This window comes from Ooceraea biroi, chromosome 7, assembly GCF_003672135.1.
Source record: "Ooceraea biroi isolate clonal line C1 chromosome 7, Obir_v5.4, whole genome shotgun sequence".
NCBI lineage: Eukaryota > Metazoa > Arthropoda > Insecta > Hymenoptera > Formicidae > Ooceraea > Ooceraea biroi.
In genome coordinates, this window is record NC_039512.1 from 16,299,639 (window position 1) to 16,326,125 (window position 26,487).

The window sequence follows — 26,487 nt, forward strand, 5'->3', positions numbered from 1 at the left end:
CCGCGTGTCTTGTACTTTACCCATCGACGTGCGCTAATCATCGCGCGGATGCGTCATTGTTGATTCATCACTCGCACCCGAACGTACCGTTCCTGATGGACCGTGCACTCATTCATGTCATTCTGCAGCCGCGTGTGTCACGCATCAATTATAATTACGCCTGCCAATATTTCTCCGATGTACATAGTGTTTAATTTCTGTCTTTAATTTATGGCCACATTCGTACGCTATCTCGAGGTCGGTTGTCGCCTTTTCCTGGTTAATATATTAACCTGAAATAAGCGCAAAATGCGCATGCATTTATGTAAATGTCAAATTTATCGAATGATTAATGGTAATCTCTCGGTGATTGTAACAACGACCGCGCAAATATTCGTACGTGTCGCACTTTGCGCACGGGATTTACGTAGCTTCTATAAATGTGGCTTGCTTCCGCGACGATCAAACAAGGGGCGTTACCGTACTGTCATTTCTTAGTATGATAAATTACTGAGGGGCGACGATGCTCCGCGATCGGTCTAAGGGGAACAGCACGCGCACCTGTTACTGCCTCGGTTCGAATGTAATGAATGTAAACGCCTCCCCCGACGCGACGCATTAAAATTGAATACACCGCAAAAAAGTCACGGGGCACTCGCTCTCGTGTCCCACAATCGCGCGTGCATACCCCGGAACGATGGGCGTAGGGGGACTTTTGCGCTTAATTGTCCCGCGTCCCTCCGACATAACGCGAGAGTGGTGAACAAAGGGCCGTCGCATTCGTGAGAAAAACGCGTCGGATGCACTTGGGGTGCAGTCGCGCCGACCTCGTTGCAAAGGGCGAGCGCATTCCGAGCATAAAATTGATCCAAGATCCGTCATAGCTGTATTTTAACGATCGCAATATGATTTCCTCGACCGAGCAACGAATCGCCGTGCGAACCTTCGGAGAGACTCCTGGCATTTCTCTCTTCCATAGATATCCATTGTACATTTCTATTTATAGTTTGTACATATATATATATAGTTTGACGCGAGCAGCTCGCAAACATCTCGTACCAATCGAACTCGATCGAGGGCGAGAATCATTATTCATGACGTCGATTCTTCGAGACAGAAACACGGAATCGCGCTCAGAGATTCGCGCGGAGTTCACTCGCCGGAACACCGGCCGACGGTGTAGTCGCGGAAAGGAAGAGCAACGGATTTCCGGCGAGCGAAGGATTAGATAATTTTCGGAGCGTCGCGAGCGGAAAAGAGGACGTCGGAAAGGCGATACGTCGTCTTGGCCGGAGCTACTAGCATGCCACACCGGAGCAGTAATGAGCTAGAGTAATGGAGATTGGTGCACCGCGAGGTCGTGTGCCGGAGTCACTTGCTACTACGGAGCTACTACGTGCCGCAAGTCGTGCACACGCGTGCTCAGAGACAGGTGTGCGTGTTTTACACGTACGTGTGCACCTGCATTCATCTTACGTGCACGCGCATGCATATAATGCGGTTTCATACATGCACGCATATGTACTTATTTTCTATATACAGGGTGTCCCGGGTTTTAACCGACAAACTGCGGGAGCATATTCTACTAGTGGAAATAAGAAAAAATTCTTATATCGAGTTTGCTTAGAAATGCTTTATTACAAAGTTATAAACCAATATTGAAAAGAAATATGAGATAAGTACAACGGATTTTTTCACAAAAATAAAAATTATCTACGCAATGATTTAGTGACGCGTTTCAAAATGTTGTCCTTGCACATCGATACAAGCTAGACATCGACGTAGTACAGAATTTGTTACGGCACGACATTCCTGAAAATTTTGTTGCATCTCAGTAACTGAATTAGTAATTCGTTGCTTTAAATCTATCTGGTACTCTCCTGTTAGGAAATCTACGTTGATACTCTCGTACGACAGCTCGTGCATTTCCGTCACAGAATCCGTACACGAAATGAATATCGGTGTATTCCTCATTTGAAAACACTTTGGCATTCTGATAGTAATTGCTAGTTCACACGACGATTGAAATCTAACAGCTACTGTTGTGAAAGTAACAATCATACTGAATCGTTTCAACATAGCGAACATGAATACATGTGAATACACGTAACATAAACATCTTGGACCTTCCAAATTCTACACTATGTTCCGTTGTTACTTATCTGATATTTCTTTTCAATATTGGTTTATAACTTTGTAATAAAGCATTTCTAAGCAAACTCGATATAAGAATTTTTTCTTATTTCCACTAGTAGAATATGCTCCCGCAGTTTGTCGGTTAAAACCCGGGACACCCTGTACATGTGTACATTCGCACGTACACGCGTATAACAGAATCCCATAATGCTGTAACGTAAGACGCGTTGGGAATCGCACACGAACGCGCGCGCGCGCGCGCGACTGCTCGTAGGTAGCCAAGTTAACCACCAACTCATTAGAGTAAGTAGCTGAAATAGCTTCCCCCGAGATGGAGACGGTGTGTGACAGTGCGGCGTTAGATTGCGACACCCGCCCGTCCGTCTCCGGCCCAGCTAGCCATCGTAAATTGTGGAGTAACTCAATTAGCCTCCGGGTGGATGGTACCGTGAACGCGCGGCGACCAGCACGGGATGTTCCTCTTTCTTTTTTTCTCGCACTAGATCTGGAGGGCTGAAATCCGTGGGTGTCGTGGACGTCGGCTCCGCTTTGAAGGACGAATCCGATCTGAGGGGGTAAAATGTGCGCGCCGATACGCTCCCGGAATATTTCATCGCGCGCTAACGCGCCAGCGAGTTTTCCTCCGGTCTTAATTGAATTTTATCCAATCCGATTTCCGGGCGGCGAGGCGTTCTCTCGGCGTATTAGTTCTTTTGTTTATTCAGTTCCGTTCGGCGCGCGTCGCCGAGGATGAAACGCACGCGACGCGGTTTCATTCAACCTCGGAATCTGGTACTCTCTCTCGGCAAATGAATGAAGCGCGACGGCGGCGATGAATCGAAATAAGCCTCACGAAAGAAAGCTTCCTCTCGTTGATCCGCAATAGCACGTAGTTACGGCTTTATAATATCGTCCTTTACATCGAAACGGTTCACAAGACTTGGCTCCACCTACTTATCAACGACCTGGAGCTCTAGCGTCGCGGAAATTGGCTAATTTTATCTCGCGTAGTACGATTCGTGCATTCGAGGCACAAAGTTAGTACGAGTTTAGCGGCTGACCGGGTTACTACATCGCTTCTCCTGTTCCGTGTTTTCCCTGTGCCAGGAATTTCAAACGGGGGTGCACTGGAACAGGAACAAAGGCTGATGTCGGTGAGCTTCAAAGTGAGTGACGGAACGAGGGTAGAAGCAGACACACTTATTTAAATATTTATCATGTCTGATCGTTCTTGACACTTTGTTCGAATAAAGGAGCAATTGGGCCGATTGCGATGCGACTAATGCACATTATTTTATGCGATTTGTAGCTTACAGCGTGTTTCAAAGCTGCATACCTCTCAAACTACCTTTTACATTGTATTGTCTGCGAGAGTTTGGCAAACAATGTAGAAATGTAAAACTCTTGCGATATCTTGCTCGATTTCTGAACTTGTCGACCGCTCGTTAATATCTAACATCCGTAATTACTGATTACAAATTCCTGTTCGATTCCAAAATCCGTTGTTTTATCTCGAGAAGATTTGCTTTATGATATTTATCACAGTTTGGTTTGTATTGGTTGTCATCTCGGTTCTTATCACTGCATGAGAGAAGAGTCCGTGTGTGGATCGTTATCAGTACCATTCGAGTTACGTGCCATTCGATAGATTAATACAGTGGATCGTCGTAGATGGCCCGTTAAACTTATTAATCCTGCGAGTTATTATGGCCCTTCGATATCAACTAGGATGCACATTCGTCTCGTGGAAATTATTGCATTGCGTGATCGAAATAGTATTCGACATCGCATGCCGCGGCGATTATCCTGTGCCTGCTATATATCGATCCACGCTGTATCTCGTAATACAGGTTACTGGATCATAATTATCATCGTATATCGCGCTGGCATGTTGCAGGCTTAATTAGTATGGTAATTTTCGTTCGTTTCCGCAGTCGCGCGATCTTTTGTGACCGCATCCTCTCTATTCGGGATCTATCCTCATGCTCACACTCGATCTCGACGATAATTGGTAACGTAGACCGTGAGAGAGATCCTATTTTATGTAAATATTATACAGGGTGTCCCGGGTTTTAACCGACAAACTGCGGGAGCATATTCTACTAGTTGGAAATAAGAAAAAATTCTTATATCGAGTTTGCTTAGAAATGCTTTATTACAAAGTTATAAACCAATATTGAAAAGAAATATGAGATAAGTAACAACGGAACATAGTGTAGAATTTGCAAGGTCGAAGATGTTTATGTTACGTGTATTCACATGTATTCATGTTCGCTATGTTGAAACGATTCAGTATGATTGTTACTTTCACAACAGTAGCTGTTAGATTTCAATCGTCGCGTGAACTAGCAATTACTATCAGAATGCCAAAAGTGTTTTCAAATGAGGAATACACCGATATTCATTTCGTGTACGGATTCTGTGACGGAAATGCACGAGCTGCCGTACGAGAGTATCAACGTAGATTTCCTAACAGGAGAGTACCAGATAGATTTAAAGCAACGAATTACTAATTCAGTTACTGAGATGCAACAAAATTTTCAGGAATGTCGTACCGTAACAAATTCTATACTACGTCGATGTCTAGCTTGTATCGATGTGCAAGGACAACATTTTGAAACGCGTCACTAAATCATTGCGTAGATAATTTTTCTTTTTGTGAAAAAATCCGTTGTTACTTATCTGATATTTCTTTTGAATATTGGTTTATAACTTTGTAATAAAGCATTTCTAAGCAAACTCGATATAAGAATTTTTTCTTATTTCCACTAGTAGAATATGCTCCCGCAGTTTGTCGGTTAAAACCCGGGACACCCTGTATAATAGGTCTCGTTAACCATTCACTATTGCAGCTTCCGCCAATTTTAAATTGCTATTTTGAGACAATTCGATGTTATTAAGTACAATTTAAGCGTATAGATTGAATTTTGTTTCCAAATGAAGAGGATTATATTGGAAACGGGGTCAAGTGGAAACATAGGAAACTGGCCGAAAAGATATACGTCATGTGCAAAACATTGTAAAGCGATGCGAAAAATATCGTTAATCTCTGTGTTATCGTTTTGCACCACTTAGCCCTGTTTTTACTTTAAAGCCGCAAATGATTAAACTACACGCCATTCAATCACGCGATTTTTCATTGTTACGCGCGATGCATCCAGATGGAGATATTTGCAATGAAAAACATTGAAAAATTCCTTTCGGGCGCGAATGTAAACGCGAATTCCGAGCGTTGCAGAAATTTCGAAAGGCAAGAATCCCGCATATTTTTTTTTTCTCGCAGCGAGGTAAACCATAACCGTTGGAATGATTGCACGTGACACGGAGTTAAATGTAACGGATTACAGCGAGTGTATAAAATGTCGCAGCCCCATTGAGCGTGCGAATTTTTATCGGATTCTCAAGCGCGCCGATAAAAATTTCACACGCGCAAAAGAGGGAAAAGAGGGGAGAGTTTCCTGGGTTTATTGAATAAATGTAGGTGCGTTGGAGGAGAGCAGACTCATCGTTAGAGCGTCAATACTCTTTTCGCCAAATTGCTTGTAAATCCCTCGCTTTTTTTCGCGCTTCGTATAGATATTCGGGGTTTATGCGGACCACTCTTTTTAAGCGTTCTGAATACAAACCGGATTCGCAGATGGTGCGCACGCATACCAACTAGTAGCCGGCTGCGAAAGCGTGAATGTGCACGACGGCGACGCGGCGGTGTATTCCGCTCATGCGGAGGCGAGCTGAAAGGCGTTGTTTGCTAAATATTGAAAGTTAGCCGTTTTGCGCGTAGGGGAGAGTCGGCAGGCTCGTTAAGCGCTCGTTAGATCGTAAAAACCTTTCGGGCAGGGTAAAACGGCAGTTCAGTTGTCGTTGATCGGGCTACGAAATAATTCGTCACGCACGCGTTGTAAGAACGACGGAATCGGCGAGTGTATAAATCGAGCTATTACACGACCCATTAAAAAGAGATTAGGGCGTTCTTTTATTGCCGGCGGAACGCGCGTCATTATCGCCCGTGCGGAGGGAGAAGGCGCGTCTTCGATGACATATATCCATTTTCCGTTTACGGAGGAGCGCGTGACGGTCGATCGAATCGCGCCCTTTTGTTCGCCGCGGCCGTGCCGCGATGACGAAGAGGCTTTCGTTTGAGGCACAGAGAGGATCGCCCCGAGGGGAGCGGGAGGAAGTATTAGAAACGGAAGACGTGCTTTTAAATGTCTCACCGGGCACTTCATCTCCGCGATGCGTGGCACAAATGGCTCGAACATGGGCATTATATTGTACTTACGTGATACTTCGCGTAATGTTTGCGAAAATGGCAGAAAGCATTTCAGACTTTCCTTTATTAATGTACGCGTGATGCGGCTGCTTTCGTGAGGATGATCTCTTTCAACTATAATGCAATTTACAGGGAAATATTTTACGATATGCACTTTCAAGCAACGTATTTAATGCAACGTGTTTGATGGATGATCGACGTTTCTGCGAAAGTATTGGCCGAAGGATAAGTGATGGAAAGAGCGTGTTTAAATGATTATTCGAGATTGCAGTTAATTCGTTAGCACAATCGATACGCCGTGTTACATCGATATGCCGGCATTTACACCGGAAGTGACGAAACACGAAAATTACCGTGAAAATATCGGATCTCGTTCGGGGAGACCCGCAGTGCTGTTACCAAAAACGCACAAACAGTAGTCCTCTCAGTGCGCTTTTATCGTTTCAGTGATTTTTGCACGTCGTATAAAAGGCGGAACGTACAGCCGCATATAAAATTGCGGTATCTAACGGGCGCCGGACCAGATAAAACAAAAAAGGCAGGAGGAAAAACAAAAAAAAGAAGAAATAACAACGCGAGCAACGTTATCTACTGGAGAACATTTTTACAAAAATACACGCGAGAACACGACAAATACGAATCTACGCCAAAATTGAATTGCGTCGGTGACGTAGTGGTAGAAAACCGAGCGCGAATCTTCTATTTTTCGGGAATCGTCGGGCTGGAAAGTTTGCGGGCGATTTTTCGGCCTCTCGGCTCCTGAAAGTCCCGATTGCCATTAGCATCCGTTAACTTTTGCCGAGCGGTTCTCCGCGGATTTGGACTGTAACTCGGCGCGACGGTGACAGCCAGCCCACGAAAAGTCGATGCTTCACGACGTGGCCGAAAACGCGCCGTTACAGCGCACTCGGACCGTCTCGGAATGAATTCGCCCACATCCGCTACTCAGGATAATTGGCTCGAAATATCCAGCGGATGCTTTATTCCGGCCGCGCTCTTTTTCTTTTTAGCCCGCGGGAAGTAATTACCGTCGCCAGTGGGCGGAATTATTCGCCAGGATAATCTAACGCGCGCGAGAGGAGGAGAGAGAAAGAGAACTCGGGACTTCGACGCTACACCGACGTAATTAAGTCGCCCAGGTAGATGACAATAGCCGATGACGAGGTTCGGTTATCCTTTCTCATCGCACTGAAATTCCGTTGCGCGACCCGATTGCGACGAGCGATGAGGCGGAGGTTTATTAAATGCATGCGACGACTCTTCGCTTGTAACTTGTTACCTCCTTTACATGCCGGATTGCGGCAGACGTTTGTTACGTCTTGTTTAAACTGCATCTTCTAGCGGATATTGTCCTCGGACAGTAACAATCGCGTGCCTGGTTTCCCATCTTTTTCTTACACGTTTTTTACACGGTGATCTCGCAACAAGTTTTCCGACTGTTAATCACATTGCGACATGAATCTATTCGCAAAATTCCGTGAAATCTGCCTTTGCGATAAAGCATTTTTATCCACCTACTAGACGAGTATTGTCGCGCGAGCAGGAAATGCGAGCTTTAATTTAGCCGTCCTGTAAATCGCGCGCAGAGGTGAGCGAAACTGTCGATTTTCCTTCCGGCAATTCACGATGCAGAATGTTACGCCACATTATTAAAATATATTCTGCCTACATTTTTAAAAGAGATGACAGAAGCGCGAAATGTAGAAAGGGTGGCACGAACACGCGTGGTCTAAAGGCGAAGAGTATCCTTTATCGATAATCGCTAATTTAAATAACGTGGTAGGTTGAAATATGCAAAAATTTCAAAAGGAAGAAATAATTCGGGCGCCATCACGTAGATAGGGAAAAAAGGAGAAGAGGAGGTCTCCTGCGATAAAATGCAGTCAAAATGCGCGGGGAACGCTTCGCAAATCGATCGCGATTTAAAAGTGGAACAAAAGAGGCCCTTTCTCCGAGTAAATGTATAAAAGTCGAAGCACGGTAAGTAAATCCTATCGTGTGGATCGATCCGCTGGCAATATGATGCAAAGGGCTGAAACAAATAAAAATAAATACGAGAAAGATCACCATACATCAAATACATTACAGATAGCTTTCAACTGACAGAATGGATAATATGCAATTTTCAATGCAATTTATGTACACTACTTGATTATAATGTCTATATTTGGCTTTTGCAATAACCGACAGTCGCGCGGTACGTCACACAAACTTTGTTTGGGTAATCTGATTTTTGCGGATTAGTAAACAGGGATCATCATCGAGAGAATAATTTCATGACCTGCGATACGGTATATTTAACGCTATCATTTCGGCCTGAAGCGGCTTTTATATCACACAGCATAAATGAAATAGTCTGCAACAACAAAATTTTGCATAATATTCCGCGCTGTATCAACATTTTCGCGTTGAGATATACGAGAGAATTCTGTTAGAAAGTTTTATACCGGCTTGATAGTTCTTCGGCATTGTTCGCGATGAACCGTTTCTTACGAGCGAGCCGCGTTAACAATAAAGATAAACGTAAATAAGTAACAATGAAAGATGAACAGTAATCCAATAAATATTAGAATGCGCAAGATGAGAATAATAATTAAAAACTCTCGAGCGAAAAATGGAACACCACGTAGAATGTACTTCTAACGAATGTGCGGATGCAACAAAACTTGATTGATACAAAATATCGTTTACGCTAAGAAGCTCAAATTATCCACTTTAAGCTATTTTTAATTGATCATTTTATCCAAGTATATGTTTATATAATAAATAAGTATCAACTAAAAATTTCATATAAAGAGAGACCGTATCGATTTTGTCGTGATGCTCTTCAACGTGACGGAAGATGAAGATTTTCATTACTATACATGTATATCCAATATTCCATGAAAGAGGGTAAACAGCAGCGCTGTGCGATACGTCGTTTGCAGAAATTTTGGATTAATGTTCAACTACAAATACATGATCTTAATGGTTCTCCTACGACAATTAAGGGTGATCGTGCGACTGACGTGGTAGCTTCGTCTCTCCCTCCTCTTTCTCTCACCCCATGTAAGCGGGTAATTTAATAGTGTGCACGTATTAAGGGTACAGTATAGCACATGTATCATTGTTTCAGAAAATATAAAGTTGGTCAGAAAAGATAAAATTTGAAAAAACAAATAAATTAGGACAATTACATATGCGACATTCTTACGATTTTATTGAAAGAAAAACATCTTGTGTCCACTTTTGCGAAATGTACTCGATGCCATGGTTTTTCAGAAATAAAACAGAACAATACCTTAGAGCTACTAGATACTAGATATGTCACATGTGAAACTGGGACATTGCGATATTTCCGACATCACAGTACGAGCTCGTTGAATCTTAACACATATCAATGTTTAACGAACGAATATTGCCGTGCGTTTTAGCTCGCTAAATGATTCTTTATGTCCGAGTTCTTCCATCGTGCCTGGCCCATATGGCGCAACTGGCATTTCCCAGCGTTTCAATTGGAATAGAAGGAAATTGTCGCAGGAAATTGCTAAATTCGAATGAAACTGCGTGGAACATTCACACGCATAGCGGTCGATATTGAAAGCGTAAAACCGATTGGGATAAATAGGATTGTCGCGACCGCGGATTCGAATGACGAATTCTCTTTCATCTTCGTTTGCGTAGTCGAAACGTCGTAGAAATCAATTTCCCGGATCCCGAGGACCGGGTGAAGAAACGACGACAGAGTGTGTGGCCTCTTTGAGGCTTCGATTCGTTCTCGACGCGATCCTCTTCAGTTAGATTTGAACGAATTGCTCGCGATGCTCCTCCTTGCTGAAAAGGATGACGCGCGATGATCTCGCAAACGGGCGCAGTCCGCGCCTATAAATACCATCTCGAAAAAAGACTCCTTTAAACGCAGCTGACGCCGCGATGCGCGACACGAGGTGCACGCGTGCCTGATAATTTATTTGTGCAGCCTGAGGCGGGTGCGCGGATGCACGCATACGCGCGTCGTACGTGTGTGCGTGAGTGCGCGCGAGTCCAAAACGAGTTCTTGATGCGCCCGGACGCGTTACATGGACAGAATAACTAGCCCGAGCCTTCTAATGGCGCTAAAAATAAATCCCGCTTGCAACGGACACGATCCGAAGGCCGTCTCCACGTGTCTCGCTCGCGCGTACGCGCGCTACGGCGAACTCCGCGTACAGGTCGCCGCCGTGCGTGTTCGCCACCTCGGAGAAGAAGACCGCGCTGAAACGACTAGCTTCGCTCGCAAACAATGATAACCGAGAAGGAGCTAGACGTTTCCTCTCGCTTGCGAGCGGAAGAAAGGGAATGCGATATATTAGGGGTGTGATTTAGTTTTGAGGGTTTTTTTTGCTCAAAAACGCATGTATTTAAATATGATAATGAATGAATACCTTCATCAAAATATTTTCCTTCGTTTTCTATAACTTTTTCCCATCTTTCTGGCAACAGATGGATTCCACCACGATAAAATCACTCTTCTTTTCAGTTGATCCATTCGTCGACGAATTTTCGCACTTCTTCCAAATTATCAAAGTGTGTATCCTCTAAAGCGTGTTGCATCGACCGGAACAAATAATAATCGCATGGAGAATACGCGGGGTGCGGTAAGACTTCCCATTCAAGCTCTAATAGTGTTTCTTTCACTGATAACGCAACGTCAGGTCGAGCGTTGTCACGAAGAAGAATCACTTTCCGTCCTTTACTCGCAATTGGTGGTCGTTTTTGGTCCAATGCTCGCTTCAACTTGTACAATTGGTGTCGATAACGATCAGCCGTGACAGTCTCATGCGGATTTAACAGCTCATAGTACACTATCCCACCAAATACGGAGCATTACTTTTGAACCGTGAATGTTGCGTCTCGGAGTGGATGTTGACGGTTCGCCTGGATCCACCCATGATTTTCTGCGTTTCGGATTATCAAATTAGATCCACTTTTCATCCCCAGTAACAATCCGAGACAAAAGACTCTTCTTTTTTGCCTGGCGATCAACGAAATGCAAATGTTCAAATGGCACTTTCCGATAATTGATGTCGAACCCATTTCCCTTCCTTCTGAATTTTTCCCATTTCATGTAAATGTTTGGTAACTGTTGTACGATCAACATTTAATGCTCTGGCAAGTTCTGAAGTGGATTCTGTTGGATTTTCGTGCAATAATGCTTGGAAATCTGCATTTTCAAGCTTTCTTGGCTGTCCCGAGCGTTCTTTGTCCTTCACATGAGTATGACCACTCTTAAAGCGTCTAAACCAGTATTCACACGTCTTAATTGATGGGGCAGAATCACCATAAGTTTCCACAAGAATTCTATAACCGTCAGCCGCAGTTTTCTTTGGATTAAAAAACAAAAGCAACGCATGTCGAAAATGCTCTTTCGGATTTTTACGATGATATAAACACGACTGTTATTGCATCTATTGCTTTAATGCTACTAAATGTCATGGATAATGTCAAGACTGTAAGAAACAACAGTTATCGGAAACAGCTATTGGAACAAACTGACACTACGGCCATCTGTTGCAAAACCCTCAAAACCAAATCACACTCCTAATAGATACGTGCAGCTATAGGACATTCGTCCTTCGGCGCTCGAGTCACGGAATGACGTTGTTCATCCTCGTTCCAGGATATCGATATTAAACCGACTCCAAGGGGATGGTACGGTACCACTTGGGCGTCGTTTCGTACAGTAGTCTTCTCTGAAAAGACAAGTCCTGACAAGTCCGTCCGTCATTTTTTCAGTCAACTTTGGGCAACTCAATTAAGTCCCGCTTTATAATCGTGTATTTCTTGCCGGAAGCGAAATTCTTATCGACCGAATTGTTGCTCGGTTGTTCCTTTTTATCGTTTTATATTCCTCTCTACGTCGCGTCGGTGAAGAAGAAAGCAGCGTGACGTTGCAGCGGAAATTCTCAGAGCGATGCGTCATCTTGCACACGGCCGTTAGACATTCTCAAGGTTGTACGTGCGATTACGTTCAGAGAAAAAGATTCCGCAATTGCAACACGGTATTGCGTTCGCGATAAACACTGTATCGCGGATGAGTTCATCCGCAAGTCCGATTTTCTGTCCTTTAAAGTTTTCGAAATTGCGAAAGTACGACGTAAAAATGCCTGCAAAACTGCCGGTGCAGTAGTTTCTAACAGATTGTAATTTCTCCTATGATAATCCTTGATATAGTGAGCGAAAGGAAGGAATGCCTTCTCTCCAATCTAAGTTTCTCGTTCCATTTTCCGAGCCGGGAAGTTTTATTATCCCGATAATATTGTACGACACGTTGGGGGATGTCGAGTTCGCGGCCGAGACTCCGCGAACTCGAGGGTCCATCGCTGGCCCGTCAATTTGAAATTCAAAAGCGGCAAAAACATTTGTCGCGTCCGAACTTTGCAAACCCGCGTTTGCATCGGAATAGATTTCTATCATTGCAATCTTGCGGCACCTCTTTAAAAAATCATAGCGTATCCATTTTCTTCTTTTTCCTCTTCGCCCTTCTGTTCCATTTATATCGTTCGGTAAACTCGCGAGAGATCGATACGAAGAGCACGAGCTAAAGTGTGTGCTCTTCATGAAATATTAAATCCATCTTTCTCTCCCCCGTTGACTTGAACCAAGTCGTCCGATAACTGTTCCGTCAAATCCTGTTTTTTCGCAAATTTTGTTACGGCGCGGAGGGGTCGGAGTCGGAGGAAGCGGATTGTCGTGACGTTATGGCACGATGCACTGGGTTATATTCGAGAGTCGGAGGGGGGATCTTTTCGCTCGCGTGCCTCCCAACGACGAGGAAAATTAGGCGAGCGCCCGGTACGGCACGGATTCGAGACATCTGGCGGGGAAGTACGTGGCGCGTGGAAAATGCGTTCGTCAGGGTGTAATCGCGGGGGTCACGACCCCCCCAACCCCGTGGGTGCCCAGATACATGCTCTGACAAGGTGCTCTTGACAAGAGCGCGGATGCAATTTTTTCCCCTCGGCGACCCGCGGCACGTTTCCCAGGTGTCGGACACTATTATCGTTCCCTTCCGTCAACCATGGTCTCTTCGAATGTAATCGATTATTTTCGTGGGACGTCGCCATTTGCGCACGGCAGATAGTGGCGGGTGATGCGGTAAATGCTGAGAGCGCGGAAGCTCTGTACTTGGATATTCTCTCTTCCGCTTCTAGGTTGATTTGCGTCAATAATTTCTATTAAATAAATTCGATTTTCACAGTCGCTGGTCTCCTCCGCTTGAGATCGTACTCACGACGTGAGAGAGTGGAAGATCGACTTAACCGAGGTTTACTTCACGTGATTGGGGTGCGTGACCCCCTCCCGTAAAACAATTATCATCTAGGATTCGAGAGCGAACGCGAACACGACTCTCCCCAAATCCGTTATTACCCGCGACGCTGTCACATCGAATTCAGTGTGAGAGCTCCTTTTGTATCGCGCGCACGCTGCGATAGAATGAGACGGCAGGAACGAGGGGGATCGAGACAGGAGGGTAGGAGGGACCAATAGAACAAAGTGGATTCTCGGCCTATGAGTCACCGTTGCGTACACTCTACGTACGCGGCGACTGAATGCACCATCGACCAGCTAATGCACGAGAAGGGGGCGAGGCGGAGGAGGAGGGGGAATACTATTGTGGAGAGCGCGGTACGCGTGGCACGGAGGAGCGTGGATAGATGCGAAAATAGGTAGGTCTCTCCACGAGGGAGAACCGGATCGCGAATAAGGACGCAGAAAGGATCGGGTCTGTGGGGTAACTTATCGATCTGTATTCGTTAACTAGGGCCCTTTGCGCGGGAAGCCTACCGCCTCTCGATCGCGAACGGAACGGCAAACATTCACTCTGCTCCCTGCAGGGTGGCGTGTCCACGGTTACGCATAGCGTCCTTCAATGCTCGAATGAGACTGTGATTCTTGTCTGATCGCTTCGTACGTGCTCGTCGTAGTCGAGCACGGATCTAGAATCGCGAGATTTGACATCGGAAAATTAGATTATCTTCGCGCAGCGATTCTACTGATTATTGAGAAACTTATTGGAAAAGTAACTCGAGCAAAATTAATGAGATAAATGCTGAATAATTTGTATTTGACGTACAAGAATCGCAAGAATTATGTAGCTCTCTCTCTAAACAAAGTTCAGCTCTCTTCAGTTCTCCCAAAGTTCAGCTAAAGTCTAAATTCAGCAGCAGAGATAATCAATTTGTAGTGTAACTCGGTTTATTGTCGTGCTCGCGCGTCTGTCGATTCGATAAAGGCGCAAGGATGCTGTCGTCGCATTGTCAGGTTGGTGGATGTACCTCGCGCCGGAAACGGATTTCGTCGATGGTTTTGTCAGGCGTGTTAAAATCAACCTGGCATACCGCCGTCCATCGCGCTGACAGTGCACTCGCGGCGCTGCCACGACGCTCGCGGGGAAGTTCCGTGCGGAGATGGAATATTTCTTGAAATCTTATTCAAATCATTCCGAACAGAAACTCTGCCCGTTCTTCTCTGCTGGCAGGAGTGAAAAATTTGCGCGTGAACTTGTGCCATAAAATTTTTATGAGATCTATTCATTAAAAGTTGAAAGAGTTCGAAGAGTTCCCGATAGTCCCGCCATGGTTATCGGTACACAGTAAAATACGACTTTTCTTCAAAATTAGACGTTATTCCGCGCCTTCACCCGGAACTGACCGCGTTTCTTAATGCTCCGTTCCGTTGCAGCCGTATGGAAAAAGGAACGGAGTGCCATGATTGTTCCGAGTGCAACGACACCATAAGAGGAAACGCGCGGCTGATGTTTTCGTACATGATATTTTCATCGGTCGTTCCGCAAAAGGTGTCAACGTGGACGACAGATTGGATGTTACGAACGATATGTAACGATATATAACGTGACGCACGTGATCGGGGAATTTTAATTTGTTGCCAATTAAAATCGCGCGGGTAATTCGGTGTTTCGCGGCAAAGTTGGTGGGACTCGACACGATATCCGATCGCCTTGCACGATGCTCGAGTAGATTATGGAGCGGGTATGTAGCATAAGTCGAAGCCCGAAGCTCGAAGCTCGTGCAAGAGTTCCGATATCGCGTGTTTCAGCCGACACAGTTAGTGCCTTGAAACTCGAGCAGCTGCATGCGCACACGTATAGGCATGGATATATACGAGTTCCGCACGTCCTCGCTCGCTCGATCGTAATTTTCGGCAGCGCGATAAAATGCCCCCGATACACTTCGCCACGGGCCTTTTTAATTTCGTTCCTAGCGTACGCCGATCATTCATTGTTGACGTCACCTAGCCCGTTATCGTACGTGTTCAAACCTTGCAATTGCTGGCTAAATTATGAACCAGAACTTCGATAACGCCGGTCTCATAGTAATGCGACTGTTATTTTCTCTAGCTTCACACGGTTTAATCGGTATGTTAAGAAAAATGCCAGCGATACAACCTTACGCTTAGAGCAGTTCCGGGTCAATTTTCCGTTTCAACAGATGTTTCGCTCCAACAAATCTGATATATCTCTGCGATATTTTCTGTTACATTTCATTTGAAGATTCTGACATAATTAAATTCGAAAATAGATTCTTGTTCAAATCCACTCGAGACTACTTGAAAAGTAAAATTATATTTCGTTTGTATTTTTAAAGCTCACGTCGAAAAGAAACTTTATAATTTCTAATTTTAAATAGGTCAATAATTTATGCAGCTAAAATTAAATATTTCTTATTGAATAAAATAAAAAGTTATATAACATGTTATTGAATGCACATTGCTGATAAAATTCTCTATCTTAAGGCAGACAGGTGTGATCTCAGTTACGAGTATTATAAATACAGTTTTAAATCATCGCTTGTCGTCATCGTTATACAAGACGACCGGTTTATCTCAAGCGATGTTATCAGGCTCTACGGTAACGTTATCGGAATATCCGATAATCCAAATGATGATGCGACGATAATCATTATACGATAATGTTGGAAGTCTGCTCAAATGATCATTTCGTTCGAGGAAACTGCGTCTTCTGGAATCGCGCATTGCTTCCGCGCCATTCTAATGATAATACAATTTGTCATTTAAGCGTTTTCCGAGCCGGATAGCTCATTGCTGTTAGATAGCGACGGTTCAAGCGGAACGCTCCAAGATTGGACGATTAAGAGGGGGTTAAACGGTACAGGCAGTCGAACGGAGTTGCCGTTGAAATTAAATTGCAGCTGAAAAGCGCGGAACGGAACGAAATGAAATGTCCTTCATAGTGCGAGATGCATTTATGACCGGGCGGCTTACGAGCACCGCGGGATACCGGCAGCGCGCGTTTGCTAAGGAAATTGAGAAGACAGTTGACCGTAAAAAATTATACCGGACGAACGCTATATTCAAATATCGTAACGATAAGCGAGGCTCGATCTAATAAATTTCTCCCGACTCTATTCACGCGACGCGCGTTTCTTGCGGCGCGAATTATAATTCTCGTATACACGATTTACTTTTGCTCACTAGTCGCAATATACCGCGCATAGGTATGTATTGCTATAAGAATCGTGCATATGATAGCAACACAGCGCGCTGCAGAAATGATTATTGATTTCGCAGTTTATGGATCCTCGAGCCTCGAGTCTGTCGGAGTACAAAGATTCGCGATTCCGTGCGCATATTCGTAACGAAGTATCTGTGTTTGCGCACGATGCCGGCGAAGGAAAATTTCATTTCTTCTTGATTTCGATTCTATGCGAATTTGCGATGCGCGCGGTGCATACGTACATTGCGTTGCGGGGCCGGAGAATATCGCCGTGTACGTTTCTCGGTCGAAATCGAGTCGCGCCGGAAGAAGCTTTCGGGACGCGATGCCAGGCGTAACGGCGAGGAGAATAAATAAGCGGAAGGGAATACGACTGGCATGATAGGGACGACAGATAGGATGTTTCTTTTGCGGCGCGGGTGACGCGCGTGATCTCTACTCGCGCGCGCGTAACACGCGTCCAATCACTCCGCTCGTCTTCTCGGAGCTGCGGAGCCCGTCTCCTGAAAATTGCGGGCGGAATAAAACTTTATATACCGCGTATAAAATACGCGCCCCTTCCCTGCCCCCGCGTTGCATCTCGCGCCGTGCCGCGCGGCGCCTATTTGACCGCGAGCTTATGATCGCGCCGTATCGCGTGTATATTTACGGTAGATCCCGTCTCCCCTACCCGCTCCGTGTTAGAACATGTTCCTCCATGATGCGGCGCGCATGCATGGATGAATCCCGATGCCGGAAAACCCGGCTCCCGAGATGCGCGGCGAGCAAGACCGACCCAAGTTTCCTTCTGCTCCGCGCGAACGCGCGGAGCCAAGTTTACAACTAAACTTTGCCCCTCTCGAGTATTCTCGACAACGCGCGCGCACTGAGGAGGACTCTTCCGCGTCGCTTCGCACTTGAAGGTGAAAGGTCGCAGGAATTTTTGAAGCGTAAAATCCACGATTCGTGATCATCCGTGCCCGCTTGTGTCGTCCGTTTCCCTCCTCTCTCATATACGCACGGATGGACGGGAATGGTCGCGATGAGGTACTCCAACGGGAAATTAGCCTGGAAAGCGGGTGCTCGCAGCGGCGCTTCCGGTAATTCGTACGTTCGATAATAATTGACGTAACGAGGACGTCGCGGAGGCCGATCAATGGCGCGATCGGTATACGCCCGTGCATATATTCCCGCGGGGCGGGATTATGGCACGGTCCGACCGGATGGTCGTCCCGGGATCGCCGTTGGCTTTAGGGATGCCGAAACGGCACGCGGAAATTATGTATATTTCATCTGTCGCTTTACTGCGTCACGCTATTGACCGTAATCGACATTTTTGCTTGTCGCTTCGTCGTTCGCGGGCCAGTTTTTACCATAAAATTCAGCGTGGTCGATCAACGTCGCTGAGGGCCGTCGCAGTTGTTGAACATTGAAAGGTAATCCTGGCATAAATCCTCCGTGAAGTTTTTACCAAGGCAAGATCGCCTTTTAAGTTGTCGAGTTATCCGATAACAAGAGGACGACGGAATTAACTGCAAAGAGAGATGATTCAGATTAGTTCCCCTTTTGGTACATGGGGATGTTTTTGTCGCTCTTAGGGCATAATGTACGATTATCGTGATCATTGTGTAAGTTGCTGAGATGGGTTTGGCCCCTGGTATTCCCGGTGGGTGGATCAAGAAGCGTTAGGTACGACAGCAAGAGCGGCCCGGTCTCTTCCTCTTGCCGCCCGTCGCGATTATATTGCACGGCGGCTCTATCTACATTAGCACGAAGCGCTCCGGCAGGATACGGAGACGGAAGCGACGTTATACAGGATGTCCCAGAAAGCATTATGCATATATATATATATATGTATATATAGAACATGCATTATATAAATTAAGAAAGCTGCATTCTAAGGTGCCTTACCAGAAGAACATTTTCGTGAATATTGAACGCATACGTTTAAAGAATCGAGAGTCTGACAAAACTCGTGTAATTGTTGTCCATGTCAAGCGAATTGTTTAAAGTTTCAGCGAGCCTTCAGCCTAGAAAAGAACTTGATCGATTCGAGGATAATGAGTCGAGAATAATACGATGACAAATAGTCGCATTTAAAAGTTTGGGCGGACGGATATTCAGCTGCCTTGAACAATGCAACTTCCGTCGCTCATGTACTACTTCGGGATCTCTCGTGTGCATCTGCATCGAAACGTGCGTACACATATGCGCGCGTAGATCACAGCGGAAGGTCGCGCACCGGTATACGCGTTATATCTATGGATGTGATTTATGAGACCACGCTCGACTTCTGCAACATGTTTGCGCATGCTGCAGCTAATCCCTCTCGCTTCGCCTCTTCCACTTTTCCTTCGAGGAACAGTCGCGCCATTTCCGACGATGCGACATGCAGATATTATTCCGCGTTATGACTGAAATTCGTCGATATTGTCTTTTTACGCGCGTATCACTCTATCTCCTCCTCTTTCCCGCTACTCCTTCGTCTGATTATTTGCTCAAACGCGATACGTCGCTCGGTGAACGATAGCGTAATCCGACACTCTTATGGCACACTTACAACTATAGAGCGATTAAAGAGGTTCGCTCCGATCGGCGAACGTACAAGGAAGTCCGTAGAGAATTACCGCCGACACATTTATCGTCTTCTTTCAACGTTCAGAAAAGCGCGGAGCAGGCACGTCGCGGAAATAAGGCGTACGTGTTTTCCCGTACCGGGAAAATCTCGCAACGGTATCCCGATCGACGAACGAAAAAACTATCCGCACGTGCAATTTCAATTCGCGTGTACCTCGGGGGGTGCGTCTTCTCCCGCTCTTCCCATCTTCTCCTCTCGCGTGTCCTGCTGTCTCCGTCTCAATGATGTTAGTCATTGTGTTCGTGAGTCATTCAGTTTATTCGTGTTTCTTCCTCGAGAACCCCTTATCGTTCCTTGTTTTTCTCCGCGCCTCGCGCACGTCACATATCCGGCTCTCGTTTAATCTGTGCCCCGTTTCCTCGAGCACAATCGTCTCGAGATCTTTTCTGAAAACAACGCCCGGATAAGCGTTCCTTCGCTGCCTTCTCTCTCAGAGTGGTTTAAGATGCTAGACGCTCACATAAACTTTATCTCGTTACCTCTGTAGAGGATGTTCCAGACATGTCGGCAATTTTTGAGCGCGGTAACTGGTAGCTAACAAGGCGATATGTTAGCATTAGCGCGCACTCCGTTTCTCGACTGCTCCGCTAACGCTCCGAACAAAAGCCGGACCAGCGGGTCCGAAGAAACATGCTTCCTTTTCACCGTCGAACAATGGGACGGCCTAGTTATCCCGATCGATGGCTGACGATTGCTATATTTTATTACATCAGTCTCTACACCATCAATGAAAATCGAATCATATTGGAATACCAGGACAGCATACGGTGCCCTCGAAAGTGGAGCACGCTCGTATGGAACGGACGCGCTTCTAGGGGAATGAAATATAATAAATAAGTTCGAGCTAGATTCGGAGCGCCGCGCCAGGCGTTCTTCGTCTTCATGCGGTAAATGATTACGAGAAGAAGCCTCGCTTCGCGTGGCGAGTCGATGGAACTTTATTGGAAAATCCTTAGACTGGTATATAACGGTCGCAAATTATTCTTCCTCGTATAAGGGTATTCCGATTATTAACGACGTTCTCGATATTATTAGGCGGAAAGTTAAAGCGGGAGTAACGAGCGTGTACGCGATCCCTTTGAATTTATTGCGAGCGCCATTTAATTGCTCCCGCCGCTCCTCTCTCTCCCTTTTTCTCCGTCCCTCCTTCCCGCCCTTCTCTGCCGCGTTCTGACTCCGTCGACTAAAATATTTTCCATATTGGGCACGTGCTCGCGACACCCTCCGGAAAACGCGTCGGGACCGCAGTCGTATCGTGCGCGCGCGGCGACATTCGCAAGCGCGCGAGCGTACAATCGCTCGTAAAATCAACATTGACATAAGCCACGGCACAAAGGTTCTGCCCGGCATTACGTGCCCGGCGGGATGCACATGCGCGCAATTTTTCCAGCCGGTCGTGTCTCCCCCGACGTCGTATGCAGGAACGAAATTGGATTACGGACTTTTACGTGTTGCCGCTCGACTCTTGCCGAGAGACGCGGATATCTCGCTTGCAACGACGTACCCCGACGACGCTATTCGCTGATAACGATACCGTCGCGACTCGCGGAAGCCAATGTGTCATGTAGCGTGAAAATCGTTCGCAGACGGAAACCCCGCATGAGGTAATCGCGCGTCATCCTCCCTTATTTTCTCTTCCGCGAGAATCGATCGTTCCTCTGTGGCGAAACAATATGCTTGTTATTTGTATCTGCAATTTATACAATTTATTCGCGCCAAAGAAATCCCCCGTTAATGCCACGTTTTATTAAAGCGCTACCATCTGGGTATATTCATCGATCCACGTGATGAGGAGAGTGCATCGTGTGAATAGACGGATTATCCCGTAACGTAAAAAGAACCCTTCTTTTAAGCGAGAGATCGTGGCAGAGTGACAGAGTTTTAAAAACATTTGTTATTTGCATTTAAACATTAGCGCGTTACACACGCGTGGAGAACGCGCGACAGGTAACAGAAACGAAGGTTCTTACTCGATACCTCGTACGACGGGCTTGACGCTTTATCGATTACGCGTTGTTTGCGACAGAGCGATTCGAACCTCGTCTAAAAGAATTGATACCCGCGCGCCGTGTGGGCATGCGTGTTGTCTCGGACACAACAGTGATTTGCGGAAGATTGATACGCGCACGCCACAAGTACACGGCGCTTGGTGCGAAAATATCGACGCCGTCACCCACAAGCGACAGTGTTACCTCGCACGACCGGAGGAAATAACGAAATTCCGCGCGAACAAAAAGCTAATTAATAGATATTTCATAAAACACCGACGGGCGCATATTTTCGCGCGCGACGCCGCCGGGCCGCTTTCCACCGCGTTTCTCTCGCAAGCGGAATCTCCGATAATATTTGCTCATTATTTCCCGAGTAATTTCGCCGTTAATTTAATTTCCCCGTCCGTCCTCCCGGCCTTCACCGAGTTCGCCTTCCTGCGAGTTTGTTCTTTCCGCTTTCCGACTCTCGGCCCTCCTGCACGTTTCCTCTCCCCGCGCGCACCCTGTGTCGCGTCGCTCTAATATCGCGGTAGTTACGACGTTTGAATTGTTTGCGCAGTAGGTCGAACTAAATGGGACATTGGACGAAGCGGTACGCGAGCGGGTGAACGAGGCACGGGGTGCACCCCCGGACGGGGCGGACGGGATGGTGGTGCGCGACGACTGAGAAAACGAGAGAAAAATGAGCCGGTAATAGGGAGACGGAAGTGGCGAGGAGCGTTCCGCGTTGAAACTTTCTACTTCGCCAGATTGAAATTGTTTTTCATCGCCTATCCTGCGAGCAAGGCGAATAGGCGCGCCGCCGGCACGAATCCGCGATCCCTCTTACTGCTTTTTTCGTCGTCTATCCGCTTTGCAATCCGCTCGTTCTTCGCGAACGCCACTTCGAAATTATCGTCATTTCGCAATCGTCACCGATAACAGTTGCCTCGCTGCACTTGTTTCACCGCGCGTTCGCGCGTTTCCTCGAGAACGCGCACTCGACATTGCCGCTCGACTTCCGGTCTGCGTCGTGGCAGCCGCGTCTACCAATCCCACAGGAAGCATCTTCATCCGAAGGACATCGTTTCATTTTCGTAGCTCTCGTAAATTCCTCTTGTCCTGCTCCCGTGAAGATATCCTTCGGAGAATTAGAATGACGTTTCCGGCTATTAGCCAGCTATGAGCATGAAGGTGGAGAGTACTTGCGCTTGCAAATTATCGGCGTTTTGAGGCACCGGCAGACCCGTTGTCTGTACGTAGTCACTGTTAAACGGAGAATATCCCTTCCACGCGGAGACATTCGATCAGCAATCGTAGTTACCCAGCGGAGTGCTCGAATTCAAATAATGATCGACGTTCGCGCTTCGATCGCTCGGTCAGTTCGTTACCTCCGTTTTATTTTCGTTCCTCGTGAATCGCTCCATGTTCGGATATCGACGTGAGATTGCCACGGGGACCGGGTATAATTCAACGACCGACGATAATTCTTTTACCCTCCATTAGCTTTTCCATTAATGTCCATGCACTTTTCCCCTAAAATATTGCTAATTTAATATTTAATATTTCATCTAAATATTATTCTCTTAAAAAAGTATTAAATTGTATTTTATTACATTTATATTACAGAATTACGTCAAAATGATACGCTTTTAAGATAATCATGGCCGCATTTTAATGGGCGCAAAAACGTCTAGTAGGTACATCACACCTACGTGATCTACAACTGCGTTTCTGCACGTTGTTACGAGCAAAAGAGTTCAATTCGAGGGAATATGGCGTCGGCAAATTACTCGCGCGTAGAGGTCGGCAAGTTAAAAAGCTCTCTTGCTACGCCGCGTGCCCTCTCATCAGCTGCCGCGGGATCCTCGGCATAATTTTATACGAACAAGCAACGTTATACCGAGCTCGTCTCGCGTGCGACTATTTTTACATTAACGTACAAGCCGCTAGAGAAACAAACGGCGGCCACGATGTGGAAACGCTCGGGAGAAATTTTACGATTATCATAAACACGCTGAGTGGGATCGTAAATATAGTGACGTATAAGCCGCACGGATGCGACGTTCTTCGCTTGCATCGAAGACGACGATGCAAGGTATACCGTAACGTCGAGCATTATTCGCGACCACTTTCCTCAACTTTGCGCATGAATCGGGGTGTGAATGTCGGCCAAATCCGTGAATCGCCGACGTAACGTAACGTAGCTTCGAATGGCATTGACGATCTCCGGCGGGATATCGCAACGCCAACCGTGTATTGTTTGTCAATTACAATCGAATAACGAGCGGATTTCACGCAGGCCATTTCGGTACATGAAAGCGCTCTAACAATCTACCTGAGTTATTGTTTTATTATGACGATTATTGAATCAAAGGTTATTACTTTTTAATTCTACGTTTTCAATTGGCTTTTAATTGAATTATAGATATATCCCTGCGAGCTCGCGCGCGCGAATCCCCTTTATTGTTCAAGCCGTTATTACCCCTCCTTTGCGTTTCTCTCTCTTTATTATTCTGGCTCGTTTACGTTGGGATATGCGTATAAATTATGCTGCTATTCCGCGGTAAATTATCGATTTTACAGCATTCATGCTGCATCTCTGACGTACATAATTATACGGATCGCAGCATTGTTGCATGGGCAGTGCTTGGCACGTAGTATTTGTCGAATGGTGTTAATCAGGATCGGAAAAAATGTTAGGGGACGGTGACGCTATGAATCCTAAAGGCGCACGTCGACGAGTGACGGGCGGAAATAAAAACAGGACTATCAGGAGAGGGCGGATCATGCGAACCCCATGTTGATCGAAATGGAATTTATGTTACAATATTGACCGGTTGCTGGCACCCTGCTGCCACGTTTCCTACGTTAAGATGCACGGGCGTGCACAAAAGCGCATGCACATGACCGACACCATAGCAGGCTGCAAAAATATTACTACCCACAAAAGAATATCAATACGCAAAACTCGGATCTGTTTCTCTGTGCCATTAAAGCTGTTGAATTTTTATAACGTTTCATATTAATATAATTCATTCATTGCTCTCTTTTAGCAGCACGCATCGGTAATGTAGTCGCGAGAGCTGCGAGTTAACGTTACAAAAATATTTCCGGGGATAATACCAAAGCTATGCAAATTTTTATAATTCCAGATTCATATTTAATACATAGCATACGCGAGGTATCATGACAGTTCTAGCGTGCGCGAATGCAAAATTTATATTTTGACTAATACGCCAGTGGGTTATACGTACACCATGCACGTTCGTAACGCGTGTTTTCAAAGTAATTAAGTCGAATTTCCGAGCGAGCTTTATTGATACACGCACCTGTATCAATAAAGTTTCGATGTGAAAAATATAAAGCATTTCTAAAATTGCTGAGTTTTCACTTTATAAATATGGATGCTTTAATGGAAGACGATAGAGATATATATGCTTCTCCCCTCTCTCTTTCTCTCTCTCTTCTGCGAATCTGTTACAATAACGAATCACGTGCGCGCTTCATGAGACAGACGACATTTCGCGTTCGATTCCAGGTCGAACCGATGCTCAGATGTTGCTCTGACCCGGCAAAGTGCGACGCCCGTGCATCCTCGGGTACACTGGCTGCGATCTATATATGCATATGTGGTAGACGCAATATGTGGGGTTCGTATCCGAGGGCTCGCATGGATGCGCACATCGTGCAGCGGCAGCAGCCGGCACGTGACCAGGTCGAAGGGGTGAGAGAGCGAGCGAGAGAGAGCTTCGACGTCTCGTAGTTCGACATCGGTGCTACCCCGAGGGGAACAACGCGGCGGGAGTTCCCCCTGCCGCTCGTGAAAACCGAAGCGGGATTCTGCGGGATGTTACGGCCTGTTTTACGATATTAAATCACGCGCGGCGTGTACCCCCCTCCCCTGTCGAGCCCGGTGAACTTGTTCCGGCAGCGAGACATGTCGGCTAACGCCGACCGGGTAAGATATTTTGTAGAGCGGGCCACCGGCCGCGCCCCGCAAAGCGACACCCTCGGCCAGGCAAATTGATTCCATTTGCATACCGCGAGCCTATTGTGCGCACACGCGGCCACGTGGACGCCGGCACACGTACATACATACGCGAGAGGTTCTCTCGAGCGTTCTCGTGATAACGCTTCGGAGTCGGATGACTTCAATTCTCGGGAGTCACCGTGCTGGGACCATGGGAGAGAGGAAGGAAGGAAGGGTAGTTTATTATCGACCTGTCATTATCTTTTCGCAGGGATCGCATTAGCGTGCTAGTTAAGTCAGCTGTAGCTTAGAGTGTTATATTAAAAAGAATTTTAAACGAGAGGGAGACACTTTGATGTTTCAAACGTTTATTATTACTTGACGGCGTTTATCATTACTTATTCGATAAGGCAAGCGAGTAATCATTATTCGATAAGAACGCTCCGTTCAAATTTTCTACTTCCTGTTTATTCGTTAATAAAATACATCGTGAGCATGAAATGTGTCTCCATACTTTTTGTATTAGCTCAAGTTATTTATGTGATCTAATTAATCTCTAATTTCAAATCTAAATGCTCTAATTCGATTTTCTCAGAAATTCGACAGAAAACTATTTCCTTCTCCCCCCCCTCTCTCTCTCTCTCTCTCTCTCTCTCTTGACTTTCTTGTGTATAAAATATCTAAGGAGACTTGTCTCTCTGCGCGGGATCATGAGTTAACTTTCACGCCATATAACGCAAGTTTCGGGACGGTGCAACGTATAGTTACACAGATTGCATTGTGTTTCTCACGATATTATGCAGGTTGAAATATTTTAAGCAATGCTGCCTTAAAATATTGTTTTAAATGGGTGACTTTATATTTGAAGCTGCACGTTCAGACGTACGAGGTCAAACGTCAATTTAGCTTTTTTTAGGATATTATTCTCTATACTTATTTTTCATCTAATTTCCACATTGTTCGGAATATCTCCGGCTGAAGAGGAACCTTCGTGAGTGAGAGACTCATACTTACGGGGGAGGAGATGCGTGCAACGGCTTCGTGTCA

General features: G+C 46.0%; 1 protein-coding gene across 1 annotated transcript in view; it reads left to right on the forward strand.

The window, feature by feature from the left end:
• Positions 1 to 26,487, forward strand: part of LOC105282808 (DE-cadherin) — a 123,242-nt gene that overhangs the window by 33,933 nt on the left and 62,822 nt on the right.